Below are 12,841 nucleotides of genomic sequence, written 5' to 3'. Positions count from 1 at the left end.
AAGTGGTTGTTGAAGACACCCATATCTCTCCACTCCCCTTTGTGTGAGGTCCCCTTTATTAACTGTCTTGACCTGTCAGTAGGTGTGGCTTAGATCACTTTTTCCTGCCTGGGGACATGTGCGTTTAACTTAGTTTTATTCATTTTGAAATGGAATCCGAGGTCAATAAATGGGTTGGAGGTTGAGGTGACCGGGTCCACATGGCTGCCTGCGCGATTTGAGCCGACCTGGGGGTTTGAAAAACACGAATGGCGTGTGTGCCTGCGTGCCCGCTCAAAACCCAAGTGGAAAAAGAAGGGATTGCGGCGTGGCTCTCCTCCCTGGCAGGATGCTCTCTCACATTTCCTCTGTGTCCCTCCTCCAGCAGGGTCCTGAACCCTATAACAAAAAGTTAAAAAGAATATAAAAGCTGAGAGAGTCGGAGAAGAGATTTGGAATGGTTAGAAACTGTCCTTCGCAAAAAAAAAAAAAAAAAATTAATGGAGAGAGGGAAAGAAGGGAGCAGCAGTTGGCGTAATGGCTATGTCCCTGGACTCCTATGTAGTCGATGGTGGTTCCAGTCCCGGATCCGGTGGCTTAAACTCACGCTGGGCGTGGCTTAAACTCACGCTGGGCGTGCCCAAGATCGGAGAGGAGAATGGAGGAGAAGGGATTGGACTGTGGCCATCCCCCCTGGGGGGTCATTTCTCTGCCTCTCTGTCTCTATCTTTCTGGCGAGCGCATTCGCCCTATAGCAAAAAACTCTCAAAAAACAAAAACAAACTTTTGCTGGGGCCTGCACGGTGGTGTGGTGATTAAAGGTGTTGGATTCCCACATGGCTGACCAAGGCTGGAGTCCTGCCCTGCACCTTTTAGCTTCCTTCTCACTTTCGCTTTCTGTCTCTCACTCTGTCCCTTTCTGGTCAAACCAAAAATAAGTAAGTAAGCAAATAAAGTAATTCTAAGTTTAAAAAAAAAAAAAAAAGGAAGGAACTGTCATTTGCTTTGGAGCCTCGCATTGTTTGATACTGAGGAGGGAAGTTGAGATGAGCAGGCCTGACTTCTGCCAATCTGCAACTGCAAGCCAACTAGGGTCTTGTTTCACACTCAGGAAGAATTAAAGTTTCAAAAGGGATAAAAGGAAAGTTTATTAAGAGGAGAGGAGGAACACCCAGGGAGGGGTCCCAAGAATGGGTTGCTGAAGAGCTGGAGGGAGGGGTTTTAGCCCACCAAGGAGGAACCTGGCCACTTACTTTCCCAGTGGAGATAATGTGTCAGGTAATTTACTTCATTGTATTTGGGAATGGGTTTCCAAATCCCCGACTATAGGTATTCAGACCTTAGTTAATTAACATCAGCCCTTTGTAGCCTATGGCCATAAGGTTTCTAGTTTTTATAGTGCTTTCCAGAAGTCTTAAGATGAAGATTTGTCCTTCCATGCATTTTTTTCTTTTATGCTTCTAAGATGTAAACTCATTTAGATGCCCTTATTTTGCAGGTGCAAGCCTGCAGTCATTCCCATTTCTGAAAGATAGCTCATGGTGAGTTATTGTTTAAGATCCTTTGCTTTCTTGCTCTGCAGACCAAGAGAGATTATACTTTGTTTGGAATGTAGCAATGATATGGAAAATGTTAGTTCTTGCTATCATTGTCTAGAGCAGGATGTAAGCAGCTCTGAGGAAAAGTAATTTTTTTTTGGAGAGGTTTTTTTTTTCTCACTTTTTTTTTTGGCTATAGGGTGCGTGCGCTCGCCAGACAGACAGAGACAGAAAGCGAGAAATCATCCCCCAGGGGGGATGGCCACGCAATCCCTTCTCCTCCATTCTCCTCTCAGGATTTTGGGCACACACGCACATGTGCCCGGCGTGAGTTTAAGCCACCGGGTCCAGGACTCCAACCGCAGTCGACTACATGGGAGTCCAGTGACATAGCCATTTCACTAACTAGTGAGAGCAGTGAATGGTTGTTATTAAAAACTTAACCAGTTACTCCATCTTGTAAATCAGCTCCATTTCATGGGTTTGTACCCTAACCATCTGCTACCTCAATACTATGGGTGGGTAAAGGTTTAAATATATCCTAGTCAAATCCAGAGAATCTTAAAGTTTAAGCTGTAAATACCACCAAATCAGGACCACCTGTCTAGTTACTACAATGCCTTGGTTTTACACTTATTTGTGCTATGTAACATAGCCTCGGGCTAGCTCCTAATTAGGGAGCCTAAACATTGTTATGATTATTTAGATCAGTTATTTTCTAGATTCAGTGCTAAATCTTTTACATATTTTATATAATTTAATCCTCACAATAATCCTTTGAAATAGGTGCTAATCTGTTTACTTGGTAAGAGAGCTGGAGCCTAAAATAAACCAGTGAGTAGGTGGAAAGTTTCCAGTACAGTGCAAGGACTCCTGAAGTCATGAGCTCAACTATTGGTTACCTGCCACTTGAGTATGGAGGTTTATGCTGGCTGAATATGGAAGTTCATTCACTGTGCATTTGCAAATAATTGTTAAGTGTCGGTGAAGTGACAGATGCTTACAATAGGCTCAAGTTTGATTGAGTGGTACTTAATCCTTTTTTTTAAAAGAATTATTTATTTGGGCTCTTTCCCACTATACAAGATGGCAAGTGAAAAAGCTGCAAAGCAAGACAGTAAGGAAAAGAAACCTGAAGCCAAGAAAGCTGATGCCAGTGGCAAGGTTAAAAAGGGTGACCTCAAGGCTAAAACAACAAAGAAAGGGAAGCCCCATTGCAGCAGAAACCCAGTCCTGATCCCCGGGGCAATGGTCTGCCATATATTCCAGGAAGGCCATGTACAAGAGGAAATACTCAGCCACTAAATCCAGGATTGAAAAGAAAAAGAAGGAAAAGGTTCTTGTAACTGTCACAAAACCAGTTAGTGGAGAGAAGAATGATGGTACTCAGGTGGTTCAACTTTGCAAAATGCCTAGGTATTATCCTACTGAAGATGTGCCTCGAAAGCTGTTGAACAATGGCAAAACCCCTTCAGTCAGCATGTGAAAAAGCTGCAAGCCAGCATCACTCCTGGGACCATTCTGATCATCCTTACTGGGTGCTACAGAGGCAAGAGAGTGGTTTTCTTGAAGCAGCTGAGCAGTGGCTTGCTACTTGTAACTGACTGTTGGTTCTCAATCAAGTTCCACTGAGTAGAACACATCAGCAATTTGTCATTGCCACATCCACGAAAATTGATAGTAGCAAAATAAAAATCCCAAAGCACTTTACTGATGCTTACTTCAAGAAGAAGAAACTGCGGGGACCAGCAGTTAGTGTAATGGCTATGTCGCTGGACTCCCATGTAGTCAACCGTGGTTCGCGTCCCGGACCCAGTGGCTTAAAACTCACGCCGGGCATGTGTGCATGCATGCCCACGATCCCGAGAGGAGAATGGAGGAGAAGGGATTGCGGCATGGCCATCCCCCCTTGGGGGTGATTTCTTGCTTTCTGTCTCTCTGTCTCTCTCTGTCTGGTGAGCGCGCGCGCCCTATAGTAAAAACCTCTCAAAAAAAAAGAAAAAAAGAAGAAACTGCTGTGGAATCCCGGACACCAGGAAGGTGAGATCGTTGACACAGAGATGGAGAAATACGAGATTTCAGAGCAGTGCAAGGTTGATCAGAAAGCTGTGGACTCGCAAATTTTACCAAAAGTCAAACACTATCTGCGATCCATGTTTGCCCTTACAGGTTGAGTTTATCTTCACAAATTGGTGTTCTAAATATTCTGCCAATTACTGATCATATAAAAATAAAAGAATATTTATTTGGGACCAGCAGGTGGCGTGGTGGTTGAGGTGCTAGACTCCCACATGGGAAACTGGTTTGAGTCCTGGACTTGGCGGCTTGTTTCTCACTTTCCTCTTTATCTGGTCAAATTAAGAAAAAAAAGTAGATAAAATAAAATAAATTTTATTTTAAAAATTATTAATTTAATTTATTTATAATAATAATAATTATTATTTTAACCAGAAAGGGAAAGTGAAAAAGCAAGCTACCAGGTCCAGGACTTGAACCATAGTAGGTCATGTTGGAGTCCTTAACCACCATGCCACTTCCTGCCCCGAGAGGTGCTTAATCCTTGATCATGAGGTGCTTTTACATGCATGTGGGATGTTAGCATTAGGAGATGGAGGTTCTTTTACTTTTTAAAATTTTATTATTATTTTTTTTTTTTTAGGGTTTTTTGCTATAGGGTGTGTGTGCTTGCCAGAAAGACAGAGACAGAGAGACAGAAAGTGAGAAATCACCCCCCAGGGGGGATGGCCGTGCCACAATCCCTTCTCCATTCTCTTCTCAGGATCTTGGGCACACACGCACACGTGTCTAGTGTGAGCTTAAGCCACCAGGTCTGGGACTCGAACCACGGTCTACTACATGGGAGTCCAGCGACATAACCATTACGCTAACTGCTGGTCCCAGAGATGGAGGTCCCTACGTGCTCTGATCAACCAACCTCTGGGACAGATTTCCCTTCAAAGGATCAGATTACTTCTAGGTAGCACATAGACATTCTATGATCATTTGTTTAGGTAACTAATGTAATATGATGGAAACAAAAGTGTGATTATGGATATAGCATTGATTTGTGATTTGAGTGCCAGCTCTGCTACTTAGCTCTGTGATATTAGGCAAGTCATTTAAGTTCTCTGGGTTTCATTTACCTCATCTATGAAATAGAAGGGTTGAAGTAAGTGATCTCTAAGGGTATATTGAATTCTTTCAATGTAAGAAGTAGATCAGCTATGGAAGATAGCCAAATTTCAATGATGTCATTATTGCCTTCTTGGAACAGTCTCTCTCTCTTTCTCTCTCCCTTTTTTTTTTTTTTTTTTTTTTTTTTTGCTAGAGGGCACATGCAATTGTCAGAGACAGAGAGAGAAGCTGAGGGGAAAGTAATCCCCATGGGGAATTTTCATGCCTCAGTCTCTTTTTTTTTCCCTACCCTTGGATTGTGGACACACATATTTTTCAAGGCAGTAGGCCCAGGACTTGAACCCTGCAGTCAGCCATGTAGGATCTAAATGCCTTAACCAGCAGGCCACAGAACCAGCCCAATTGCTTTAACTATCTGCAATGTTTCAAGTTATAAACATTTTTTTCTTTCTAACAACTGAAATTGGAATTATTTTGTTTCTGGCATCATGCTAAACATTTAGTTGCATTAAAGTGTTGATGTGCTTTAATTCTCCATTGAATAGGATTTCTTTCTTTCTTTCTTTCTTTCTTTCTTTCTTTCTTAATAGGATTTCTTTCTTTCTTTCTTTCTTTCTTTCTTTCTTTCTTTCTTTCTTTCTTTCTTTCTTTCTTTTTCTAGAGAGCATAGATATTGACTGGAAAGAGAAAGACAGACAAAGTGAGAAAGCATGGGAGTTTCTTCTCCTCTACCTCTCCAAGTTTTGGATTTTGGGTACCTATGCACACACATGTAGGGCATGTTTCTTCAAGCCCCAAGTCTGGACTCAAACAACTGAGTTGGCCATGTTCGATTCAGCTGCTTTAACCTCTAGGCCACGGGCTGATCAGGAATCAGTAACTTTATAGTACTTAGAATGGAAATATATCTGGTCACAATGAAAAATAAGCCTATATACAGGGAGGTCTGCTAGTTAGGTGTTTCTGGTTCCCCTTTCTAGTCAAGGTGTCCAGGCCTTTTCTTAATGTTGTCTTACACTAGGCAATTCTTTTAATAGGCTTGTGCCCAGGTTTGTTATCTACTGTACAGCACAGATTGTGTTTTGAGATCTAATAAAATAAGCTTGTATTATGACTCTTTTGTTTGAAAGGCATTCAAAAAATTTGGCCTTTACCAATCTTTAACAGTTGCATTGACAATAGCAGCCCCTGGTGGCACATGGATGAATTTCTTTTGTTTTGTTCTGTTCTTTTCTATTCTTTTCTTTTCTCTTTTGTTTTTTGTTTTGTTTTGTTTTTAAAACAAGTTCTGGCAAGCTTTATTAAAGAAAAATGTTGCATGATTTACTTTTCACCGGTCTGTTCGGGCATACTTCTAATGATATCGGAATCACCTGGATCAATGATAGCCAGTGTGCATACTCTGTCGTATTTTCCACATGCTGTGCCCAATTCAATATTACTTCCACGGTAGTGATGGACATCAGTTTTGGTCAACATGGCATAGTACTCTATTTCAGATTTCCTCAAAGCTGGGCAGTTGTTGGCGAGGATGACTAACTTGGCTTTGCCTTGTCTGACCATCTTCAGAGTCTGCTTGTACCGCAGGACGTACTTCCCACTTTTCATAACAAGTTGGAGCCGAGAGTTGATCTACTCCAGCGACTTCTTCGTCTTCTTTGCAGCCACCATCTTCCTGTTTTAGGTACGGGACGGCTCCCAACCAAAAGCAGCCACCAAGATGGCCAGGAAGCAAGAAAGCTGTTCTTTTCTTTTTACAATAGATTCAGGGACTTTCCTGCATTGCGTAGGTTTGCCCCAAACTTGCAATCCTCCTGCCTCAGCCTCCTGAGTAGCTGGGATTACAGACACATGTCATCCTGCCAGGCAGGAATGAACTTCTTTTATTGGTCACACTCTGGTGTTTTTGAATTTGCTGTAGGCTCAGGCAGGTGATAGTATGTCCAGTGATATGTGACAGAATATGGCTCTCCAAATATGCCACTTTGGCATAGTATTATTTCAAGCTAAAGATATTTTAAAAACACAAGGGGAGACTGGAGGGTGGAACTGTGGTGAAATGGAACACTCTATGGGGCTGACCCACATTGCCAAATTCAGCTTTGTGTCTAAACCCATGAGCGCTTGATTCTGGACTGGCTGATACTGGGAACTGATAGCCATGTCAAGATACTTGCAGGGTGTCTGTCTCTTTCTATATATCTTTCCTACTCGTATAAGAAATAGAGAAAAACCCCAAAACACAAGGTATAAGAAAAGCATCCTGACCTTCCCCTTTTTCTTTCTTAAGGCAGGAGATCCAACTCCAATATGGGGCCATCAGGTGTTGTGGAGATTAAGGCAGCTGGATCCTACACGAGTGACTGGGTTCAAGTCTCAGACTGAGTGGCGTGAAAATCACACTGAGCGCATATGTGTGCATGTTCAAAATCCCAAGAAGAGAATGGAGGAGAAAGACTTGTAGTGTGGCTATTCCCCCCCGGGGGCTGCTTTCTCACCATCTCTTTCTGTGTCTCTCTCCAGTGAGCACAGATGCCCAATAACAAAACAAAACTTAAAAAAAAAAAAAAGATGTCCTGTTTCTAAAAGGAAAATAACTTTTTTTAAAAAAGAGAATGATTTATTATTATTTTTTAATTTGATCAGAGAGAGGGAGAAAGGAAAGTGAGGAAGCAAACCACTAGGTTTGGGACTCAAACCAGGGTCAGCCATGTGGGAGTCCAGCACCATTAAACACCATGTCACCTGCCTTCTCTGGAAAGTAACATTCTTCTCATCAAGGATAGGAAGCTGAGACAGAATATTCTGTACAAATTGTTAAAATATTGCCTTCTGGGGCCAGCTAGTGGTGTGGTGGTTAAGGTAGTTAAATCCTCCAAGGCCAACTGCACAGTTTCAGTCCCAGACTGGGTAGCTTGAGAAATATGCCAGGCGGTGTGCCAGGCTGTGTGTGTGCCCCAAATCACAAGCAGAGAATAGAGAAGGGAATGCAGCGTGGTCATGTCCTGGGGAGTGCTTTATAGTAAAATCCAAAAAAAAAAAGAAAGAAAAAGAAATCACTAAAGTGATGGAAATCACCTACAGAAAATGGACAAGAAAATGGAGAGAAATACAAGCATCGATGAACATATTTTTTAAAGTGTTCACTCTCAAAATATAAGGAATACAGGGCTGTGGAAAGCGGCTGGATCTGGGTAGAACAATGGCAGGCTTTAGAAATGAGTAAAGGCACAGTTTCCCACAATTAGTGCCTGCATTGCAAGGCCAGCAGAAGTAAAGAAAAACAGTGTATCAGCCAAGCTGTAAAAAAAGTAAAAAAAAAGGGCTAGAACTGCAAGACAGTTGCATCCAGCTTCACATCATGTATCCACCCCTTTTTTCTTTGTAAAAGAATAAACCTGGAAATGGGGTCAGGGCCATGGCTATCTCCATCAGAGATGACTGGACCACCTGATCCTCGTTTTTCTCTGCTTGTGTGTTGTGTGTCTTATTTCTAAATCTGCCACTACTTCCCCTCAGGTGTATGTCTTCCCAAATAGAACTGGACATAGGGCCAGCGTCATAGCCTAGTGATTAAAAGAGCTGAATCCCACATGGCCAACAGTGGCTTGAACCCCAGCCTAGTGGGTTGGAAAACAAGCTGGGCAGGTGTGTGTGCCCCAAATCCTGACACAGTGGAGAAATGGAGAAGAGAAGTGGTTGCTGCGTGACCACTCCCAACTGGGGGATGACCCCCTCCATGAGTGCATGCACCCTCTGGCAATTACAGAACCTTAAGATGTGCAAGTTAAAACAATAAGGTAGCATTTATCATGTATCAGATGGCAAACATGAAGCGAATAATACCTGTCAGTATCACTCAGGTTTCATAGACGTAAGTGGCTACAGCTTTCTGGTGAGTACTTTTGAAGTTATGTGTTTATCAGTAATAATGCTGTTTCTTGGGGCAGCAGGTGGTACGGTGGTTAAGGGCACTGGATTCCCACATGGCTGACTGTGGCTCAAGTCCGGGACCCCGTGGCTTGTTTTCTCACTTTCCCTCTCTCTCTCTCACTCTGTCCCTCTCTGATCAAATTTAAATAAATAAGTAAATCAAATAAAGTTAAATAAAATAATTCTTTTAAAAAATAATAATGCTGTTTCTTTCCATTTGTATCCCTTATGTTACTTTTCCCTCTTAGATCAGCCATTCTCTGAAACTTCTGTAGGCATACTTACTACAATGAATAGTTTGTCTTTTGTTTTTTTCTTTTTTCTTTTTTTTTTTCAGTTTGCTATAGGGCACATTTGCTTGCCAGAGAGAGACAGGAAGAGAGAGAAAGAGATAGGTAGAGTGAGAAATCTGCCCTCCCTAGGGGCTGGAGTGGGATGGCCATATCACAGTCCTTTCTCCTCCATGTCCTCTCAGGATTTTTGGCATACATGTCCCTGCGCCTGGTGTGATTTTTTTTTTTTGGAGAGGTTTTTGGTATAGGATGCATGTGCCCACCAGAAAGACAGAGAGAAAGTGAGAAATCACCCCTCAGGGGGATGGCCACACCACAATCCCTTCTCCTCCATTCTCTTCTCGGGATCTTGGGCACGCACACGCATGCACCCAGTGTGAGTTTAAGCCACCAGGTCCAGGACTCGAACCGCGGTCGACTACATGGGAGTTCAGCGACATAGACATTACACTAGCTGCTGGTCCCCTGGTATGATTTTTTAAGCCACCTGGTCTAGGACTTGAACCATGCAGTTGGCTACGTAGGATCCAGGTGCATACATGCCTTAATCTTCATGTCATCTGTTGGTCCTAGGTTTGCTTTACTTGTGACTATGAAAGCATCTCTGAATTGTGGTTTATTTATTTATTTATTTATTTATTTATTTATTTATTTTTGAGAGGTTTTTGCTATAGGGCGCGTGCATTCACCAGACAGAAAGAGACAGAGAGACAGAAAGTGAGAAATCACCCCCCAGGGGGAGATGGCCACACTGCAATCCCTTCTCCTCCATTCTCCTCTCAGGATCTTGGGCACGCACGCACACGCGCCCGGCATGAGTTTTAAGCCACTGAGTCCGGGATGTGAACCGTGCTTGACTATGTGGGAGTCCAGCAACATAGCCATTACGCTAACTGCTGGTCTCAATTGTGTTTTAGAAAATTATTTTAGGGTTTTTTTTTTTCAAATATAAAGAACATCCCTTCAAGAAAAAAAAAAAGGTACCTTGCCTTCTGGAAAACATTGGGCAAAGATTAATGAAAGCACTCTAGATCAGTGGTTCACTTCTAGGTCACGTCACTGCCTTAAAAGGAGCATTTCAGCTGTCACATTAATGGAGGGCAAGAAATAGTACAGGTTTGACAAATTCCAGGGAAGTAAGAAAACCTGCCATGGAGGAGACATTTATGTAGGTAGAAAATCAACCTGTTTCTTTTTTGTCTGAGTAAAAAACCCACTATTTTATGTATAAACACAATATATTCTTAGCTTGGCTTTAATATGTGCAGAATATTCCAGATTTGCAATTAACATGTAAAGTGACAGAAGAGTGTTTTTTTTTTGCTGTAAACTTTACTACTCTTTGCTCATATTTCAGTATATCATGTTACCAATAGCAAATTCTCTCTGGAGTCCCCAGTATATGCACCTGTATCAGTTTGCATTTGTAGGAGTCACAGGTGGTTCTACATGAAGATACAAACATCTGGTCAGTTCATATGTCTTCTAGTTTAGTTGTGCTTAAACACACATTGAAATTCATATGAATTACTTTCCTTTTTTTTTTTTTTGAGAGGTTTTTGTGATAGGGCGTGTGTGTTCTCCAGAAAGACAGAGAGAGACAGAGAGACAGAAAGTGAGAAATCACCCCCTAGGGGAGATGGTCATGCCACAATCCCTTCTCCATTCTCCTCTCGGGATGTTGGGCACATATGCACATGCGCCCAATGTGAGTTTAAGCCACTAGGTCTGGGACTTGAACCGTGGTCAACTACATGGGAGTCCTGTGATATAGGCATTATGCCAGCTGTTGGTCCCACTTTACTTTTAATTTTAACTTAAATTACAGTAAGTTAAAAAATACATTTACTTTATTTTTTGCCAGAGGGTGCATGCTCTTGCCAGAGACAGAAACAGAAAGGGAGAATCACCCCCACACACATGCTGGTATGATCATGTTGCAATCCTTTCTCCTCCTTTTCTCCAGCCTATAAGATTTGGGGCACACATGCCCATGTACCTGGTGTATTTTCCTGGCTGCCAGGTCCAGGGTTCAAACTGTAGTCAGCACATGGGATCTCCCTTAACCAGTAGACCACAGAGCTGGCTTTTTAAAAAAATTAATTAATTTAGGTTTTTGCCATGGAGAGTGTGTGCTTGCCAGAGAGCCACAAGAGAGGGAAAGTAAGAAATCACCCCTCAAGAGGATTGGTGACACCACCGTCCCTTCACCTCCATTCTCTTGAGATTTTGGGCACGCACGCACATGCACCCTGTGTGACTTTTAAGCTGCCAGATCCAGATCCAAGACTCGAACTGTGGTTGGCCGTGTGAGAGTCCATTCCATGAGTCTGGCCATGTGAGAGTCCAGCGACATAACCACTACACCATCTGTCGTCCTCCCCACCCCCGCCTTTAAAAAAAATTTTTTTTTTATCTTAAGGCACTTGACCTTACCAAAGAGACAGAGACAGTGAGAAGGAAAGTAAGATACCACTCCCCAGAGTGGGTGGCCATGCTGCAATCCCTTTTCCTCCATGGGATCTTTGGCATGAATGCACATGTACCCAGTGTTATTTTCAACTGGGTCTGGGACTCAACTATAGTCGACCATGTGGAAATCCCAAGAGGAGACAGGACTGTAGAATGACCATCTTTCCTAGGAGGTAATTTTTTTTTTTAATTTTTTTTTTTTTAGGTGTTTTTTCTATAGGGTGTGCTTGCCAGAAAGAGAGAGAGAGAGACAGAAAGTGAGAAATCACCCCCCAGGGGGGATGGCCACGCCACAGTCCCTTCTCCTCCATTCTCCTCTTGGGATCTTGGGCACGCATGTACATGCGCCCAGCGTGAGTTTTAAGCCACCGGGTCCGGTATGCAAACCGCGATCGACTACGTGGGAGTCCAGCGACATAGCCATTACGCTAACTGCTGGTCCCCCTAGGAGGTGATTTCTCACTTTCTGTCTCTCTGGCGAGTGCACACATCCCACAGCAAAAACTTAAACAAAAACACCCGTTAGTGGTGGTTAAGGCAATTGAAGTTCAAATCCCAGCGCCTTGATAAACAGCTGTGTGTGTGTGAGAATTGGTCCAAAATCCCAAAGGAGAAATGGAGAAGGGATTGTGGTATCATTTCCCATGGGGAGTTGGGTGCTTGCTTTCTCACTTTCTGTCTGGTGAACATATGTACCATCTAGCAAAAAAACAAAAACAAAAAAACAGAAAGGAACACTGGGTCAGAACTACTGATCTAGCTGGAAACACATGGCACATGTATTACAGAAAAAGGCAGTTAACCCAAGCAAATATATTATGTTCTCAGAGAGCATTAAATTTTCATCAACAAAGGGTCAACAGGTAAGGATCAGTCAGATTATGTCTGAGTGATAGATTCTTTTCAGTTCATGGCCTAGAATGAGACAGTCATCCAGAATTGAATGTCGTCATTTACAGGACTCTCCTCCATTTCCAGTGATCTCCACCAATGGATTTTTTTTTTTAACATAAATGAACCCATTTATTGTAGGCTAATGATATTCCAAATGTCTATGGAGCTTCTACTGGTCTTTCGATTCCTTCAGTCTTCTGATGCTGACTTCACTGTGACAGCCGAAGTGCTGCTGTAGGTCCGGGCACCACCAGCTACCGATTTCATGCAGGAACCACAGTGCCAGATCCCCACAGCCCGTCTCTTCATCTTAGTTTTGCCACAGAAGGAGCAGGTGTACTTGGCATGCTGGCTGATTTCAATTTTCTTCACCATTTTCCGGACGGAGGCACCATAGCCGGGCCGTATTTACCAACGATGCCGACCTTCTTGGTGCGTTTAGCCATACCGCTGCCAACTAGGTCCGAGCCCACATCGTTTTAGGTAGATGTGATGAAGGAGGTGGGCGGAAGCAAAGTGATTGTCGTGGGAACTGACTTTTCCGTGGTGGCATCCCAGGGGGATGGGTTTTGCTGAGCAAAGCTGGGAGCTGCCGGC

General features: G+C 43.0%; 1 pseudogene; it reads right to left on the bottom strand.

Annotated features, from left to right (window-relative positions):
• Positions 1-5,926: 5,926 nt before the first annotated feature.
• Positions 5,927-6,323, bottom strand: LOC102472709 (60S ribosomal protein L30-like; annotated as a pseudogene).
• Positions 6,324-12,841: the final 6,518 nt, after the last annotated feature.

This window comes from Tupaia chinensis, unplaced genomic scaffold (assembly GCF_000334495.1).
Source record: "Tupaia chinensis unplaced genomic scaffold, TupChi_1.0 Scaffold000341_1, whole genome shotgun sequence".
NCBI classification, from domain to species: domain Eukaryota; kingdom Metazoa; phylum Chordata; class Mammalia; order Scandentia; family Tupaiidae; genus Tupaia; species Tupaia belangeri.
The sequence above is the reverse complement of the archived record's forward strand: the minus strand, read 5'-3'. Positions and strand labels throughout refer to the sequence as shown.